Raw genomic sequence first — 6000 nt, 5'->3', positions numbered from 1 at the left:
AATACACTAAAAACCATTGAATTGTACACTTTAAACAGGTAAACTTTACCTTATTTAAATTATATTTCAACATAACTGTTAAAAAGTCATTACAATACAAAATGACAAATGGCAAATATTATAATAGCTGCTAATCTTTTTCTAAGCACTGAGGGTGTGCTGGGCAGTGCATAAAACTCTTTAAATACATTATCTCTGTAATCACATATAAGGTAAATGTTGCCATTACATTTTACAGTGTTTTACAGATGGGGAAACTGAGGCTTAGAACGTTCAAGTAATCCGCCAAGGTTACACAGCTGGCAAGTCATGGAGCTGGAATTCAGCTCTAAATTCTACCAGGCTACAATGTACAGTGAGCGCAAAGAGGAAGGATCTTCCAAATTCTACTGTTACTGAACTCATGCTCTGATTATGAACCATTTATGCCATTACTATTCTACGGACTTATACAGGCCAGTTCCCTTGGTATGAAGTGAGGGACTAGACTTGGAAGAGGGGGCTCATCTGAGTCATAAAAGATTCTAGAAGCGGGCTGAGCTGAGACACGGATTCAGGCATGGTGAGATCACATACCCTCTCATTCACCTACAGCAATGATAACAATACTCTACCCAAGCAATCATCAGCACACACATGCATAACAGTAAGACCATTCACTTCCTTCCACTCCTGGGAAAACAACACAGAGAGGGATTTGTAGCCTCACATTCTACCTCTTGCAAAGCAACCTAGCCCATGGAGAGTGAGCATTCGTAAAGAAGGGATAGGACTATAGCAGGTGGAAAGGGACCATGGGAGGAGGTCTTCCCTTGTGTTACAAAAAGGCGAGAGACTCAATGAGCACTGAAGCACGCACTACTTCTGGTCTCTTCTTCCATGGAGGCAAAGGGGAAATCTTTCACCCTCACTCACTCTCTCTAGCCTCCCTTCTGTGACCTGTCTTTACTCTCAGGGCCCTTGGACATTTCTTTTAATGTGTTTAAAAACACTGAAGGTGAAAATAGGGAGGACAGGGTGAGAAATCCGAGTTTGCTGGGCTCACCACCACCCACAGCTGCACAGGAATGTGGCCTCCTGTGGAGCTAGGACGTTACTACTGGCCCCCCAGGGCCCTGAATAGGTTTCTTTTGAAAATTCCTATTAGTGTTTTTTAATTACAAAAGTAAGTCATCTTGTTTTTATAAATTTAATCCTCAATTTCACCTACCTGTTTATTTCAGAGCAATTTCCCCATTGTTCTACTCTGGGAAAAACTTAAGTCAACTTCAGGCACTTGAAGATAGCTGTCTATGAGACATCTAAAAGGGAAAACAGAATAAGCTGAGAATAATTTTTAAATGATTCTAAAAAACAAGTGCATGGAGTCTTGCACATATCTTTCGTAAGAGGCAGGGAGTCACAGAAACAAATAACACAAAAATTGTGACGTGCATGAAATCAGCACTACCAGCTACTGAAGACTTTCTCTGCCAGCAAGTTAGGTGACTTCAGAGCAGGCTTACGGGGAGCCAAGGAAGCTTGGACCCAGGGGTCCTCACCTGCACGGGGTCCTTTTCAAGGCACCTAAAGGGGCTATAACAATTTTATATTCTTCATTTTATAGTCTTTCGAGGAGAGTAATGTTATTGAAATATATCATTACATAAAGAAGAGTGGACAATTTTGCATTATTCTTCCAAAAGACGATACCCCACTCTCAGATGTATAAGTTTCAGGCCCCATAACATCTGCGTCAGCCTCTGCTTGACCTTGCTGCCAGAGAGAAATTCTTTCCCTCCTTCCTGTCTCCCATCGCAACCATGGAAGTGGATCCTGCTCACCAAAAGCCTCCCTGAGTTCTGAGTGGTTTTGGTATCCAGTTTACACTTTGACAAAGACATAAAAGATATGACACTCAGGCTGGCAAAATGTGCTCAAATTCTCAACATTAAACTTAAAAGGCATTAATGTCTAGGAAAAAATCTAGCATTTGAGTTATAAAATAAAAGGTACAGGATTCGGGAAACTTGGCTAGAGTATCACCTGTGAAGAAAAGAAGTGAGTGTTTTGTTTCACCATAAGCTCAATGTGTCAGTAGTGCTAATGAGGTTATTAGAAAGCCCTAGAATTATGAGAGGTGGAGTAGACAAGCATAGAAGGGTCCACTGTGCTCAGATCACATTTTGTCTATCATACTGTGTTCTGGAAATCCTATTACAGGAGTGTTAAAGTATAGTTTTCAAAAAGGTAAAATCACAAAAATAAAATGAACATGTCAAATATTTTATTTAACTCATTAATTAAATCCACTTAAAATGAGATTTTGACTTACAGAGAGATATATTCTCTGCCAGACAGAATTCGTTTGCATTGCCATGAACAGGAATCATTTGCATTGCTATGGGCATACAACATTTGCATTGTTACTCATTTTCTGTAACTTAAACTCTATCTTTACAGATTTGTAAAATAGCTTAGTCAATCAAAGGCATTCGGAAGTGCACGCCCCTATAGAATTAGATCATCCCAGAAGGTCGGTAACAATGCCCTGAGCTCCACCGAAAGGACATCAGAAATCACTTTGGCCCATTTCTAGTACTTGGACCATTTTTCCTACATGAGGGATATTACCAAACAGGACAAAGTTTAACAGAGAGTAACCATGAAAACAGAAGCTCTTAAAATCACACATTATGTGAACAAATGAGGGTACCAGGGATATTTTCAGCCTAGCAAAGACAAGACACGTTGTTGACACTAATTCAAGTTATAAAATACTGAAGAATTGTCATGATACAAAGGGTTGTCCTTATTCTGTGTAGTTCTGGAGGTCAGAACCAGGATAAAGGAAAAAAAAATGAAAAGAAAAACAAAACAGGAAGTTACAGCAGAGCAGATCTGCATTCTATATACGAAAGATCTGTTCAGAAATGAAAGTAATGATTTTTGGGGTCCTCATCAATGAAAATAATCAAGCAGAAGTTATATAATTTTCTGTAGGAATTTTGTGGAGCAAATTTTTACATTTTTAAGGAGTTTGCTTGAGAGCAGTGTTAGCCTAGAAGTTAGCCAGTGTTATGCTAGAAATATAATGCAACCCTATGTAATTTAAAATTTTCTTATAGCCAGATTTTTTAAAAAAAGAAACAGTTTAAATTGATTTTAATAATATACTTTGTTTAACCTGATGTATCCAAATCATTATTTCAACATGTAATCAATATAAAAATCTTAATGAAATCTTTTATTTATTTATTTTTTGTACTAAGTTTTCTGAAATCCAGTGCGTATTTTACACTTACCAGCATGTCTCAGTTTGAACTGTCCACATTTCAAATGTCCAACAACAATTTGTAGCTAATAATTATCTTATTGGACAGTACAGGTCTGGACCACTGCTTCTCAAACTTTAGCCTGGAGGACCTGTTACAACGTGATTGCTGGGCTGCAGCTCCCGAAGTTTCTGATTCAGTGAGTCTGGAGTGGAGCCCAGGAATTTGGATTTCTAATAATTTATCAGATGAAGCTGATACTGCTCTTCCAGAGACTACACCTTAAAAACCACTGGTTTAGTCAAACCTAAGATCTTTTCACATAAGGTGAGAAATGCTTCTCTTGACAATGGGTATACATTTTGAACATTTGTCTCTTATTTTTGTGAGAGAATGGTCTTTGTGCAGTAAAATGGAAACTTTCTGGGTTGACTCCAAATGGTTCTGCCTTTCTCAGTCTTTATTGAAAGTTTCCTCTATTATATCGTTTTCTCATTCTTGATTCCTGAAGTTTTATTTGCATTTGGCTTTCGACAGAAGTACTTTTACAAATTTCACTGAGAATATACAAACATTAATGTAAGAGTAAGTCAAAGGTGGAGTCTAAGTGTCTTGTGTTCTCGTAAAGGGCATTCAGCGACGGGACACCATTTCCCAATGTATTAGACGTCAGAGGCATAAATATCCCTGTTTTTCTTTTGTAACATATCCATGGGCTATTGAACCCACGAATTTATTTAAATCTTTCTCGAAACCATGAATTTGTCAAACTATATGATAATTTTTTGAAGAAAGTAGACCTTTTTATTTTTCCTAAAATTACATCTTTTAATCTCCAAGAGGAGCTTTCTTAGATTTATTATTCCAAAACTTGGCAAACGCACCTATATCTAATTTACTGAGACTACATCATTTCCCAACTAGAAACGTGTCTAGATATCTCTTCGGGGACTTTAGTTGGAGTCTTATGCATTGGTGCTTATCCATCGGCTATATCCATCTATATGCATGAGGAATTCCTTTTTTAACATATGCTATCAAAAGCCACATTTCTTGCACAAGTTTTTTGGTTTGTTCTCTTAAAAACTATCAGTTAGTACCAAAGCTGTTATGAAAAGAAAAAAAAAAGAGGGAGAATTGCATTTCAGTCTACTGGAAAAGGAGACAGGCCTGGAAAGTCTTGGTAGCCAAGAAGACAAAAGCTTCTTCTCAGTAGATACAAATTAATACAGATCTTTATTTTCATGTAACCAAGAAACAAAAGCTTTTTCTCCTTCTTAGGAAGTTCTGGAATACAGCAGGGGCCATTTTCTCGCAATCATCACAAACGCGCAAGGTTTCCATCAACTCCAACTATAAATAGGCTTGGATGTGCTTGCCGGTCAGGAACACCAGGTTCCCATCAGGCTTCTGTTACAGAAGGGAAGCGTATTCAAGCTGGGATGAGTCTCAAGGAGGACAAGAATCAATGGTTTAGAAACATAAAATAAAAACAGTTTCAAAATGTAAATTGAAATTTTACAAAGCTTTCCATAAAAAAGAATTAATTCAGATGTATTACGGCTCAGAGATGCCATGTAAGAATAGGATTTGGACCTTAAAGTATGTAGCGTATGAAACAATATATTTCAGTTATTTTGGCTTGGAAGTGTTCTAAATCATTCTCAGCAGAGCCAGAATTTTCATTTTAGAGTCAAACTTATCGAATTTCCAAAACATTTGTTAAAGATTATTTAAAAAAAAAAAGATTAAAATCTGGTCATGTGAATTAGTCAACAAGAAATTTTTGAGAACCTACTGTGAGCCTGACTCTTACTAGGTCGTGGGGACTCAAAGATGAACAAAATGAAGCCACTGTGAGCTTATGCTCAAGCACTAGAGAAAGACATGTACGCAATGATTATGGTGCAAATGCTTTGAGAAGAGCACCTGCTTTTGTGGGAGTTGGGGAAGGCTTCATAGGGAAAAAGAATTTGAGCAGACTTTTGCAGGCAGTAAGGGGCTAATGGGGGCTGATGAGGGGGGAACACGAAGAGGAGAGAGAGGTGCTTTTCGTTTGGGTGGGAGGAACACCATATGCAATACATATAATTGGAAATACACCGTATATCTGCAGACCAGAAAGTATCTTGTGTTGCAGGAGTTATAGAAGAGACTGATTCAACCCAATTGAGACAGACCCTGTGTGGAGCGCATGGAAGTTTTGAGAGCACAAAGTTTTCAGAGCACATTCAAGATGGAAAGAATCTAGAGGATGGGAGAACAGTAAGCAGGCAAATACAGCATCCTGACACTCTTCTGTGTATGACAATGTAAACTGTATAAAACAGATGGTGAAACTACTAGAGTCATTGCTGAAAGTGTTTGGATTTTCACTGCGTCATGAATATCTAGGATAACCCCATCAATTCCGAGGGAACTCTTATGGAGCTCCTACTAAGAGAATCCCAGAAAGTGTGTTGTCAGAGAGAAACTTGGAAACCTGGGGAGCAAAAATTAGAAGAGAAGAGAGAAGATTGCTAGAGTTCTAGGTTGGGAATTTCTAGCTGAAGAGAAATGTTGAAAGACTACCAGAGTGGAAAAAATGTCAAGCATCAAAAAGAAACCTGAAGCTTGATTCCAGTCTTTGCTTTCCATCAACTAGGGGTGTAAACTTGTGGGAATCACTTAACCTCTCTGAACTCTGCCTTTAAAATAAAGAGATCTGCAAGATCTCTTCTGTTAGGAAAAGTCATGAAAGACATTT

The sequence above is a fragment of the Diceros bicornis genome, chromosome 33 (genome assembly GCF_020826845.1).
Source record: "Diceros bicornis minor isolate mBicDic1 chromosome 33, mDicBic1.mat.cur, whole genome shotgun sequence".
In the NCBI taxonomy this organism is placed as follows: Eukaryota; Metazoa; Chordata; class Mammalia; order Perissodactyla; family Rhinocerotidae; genus Diceros; species Diceros bicornis.
The sequence above is the reverse complement of the archived record's forward strand: the minus strand, read 5'-3'. Positions refer to the sequence as shown.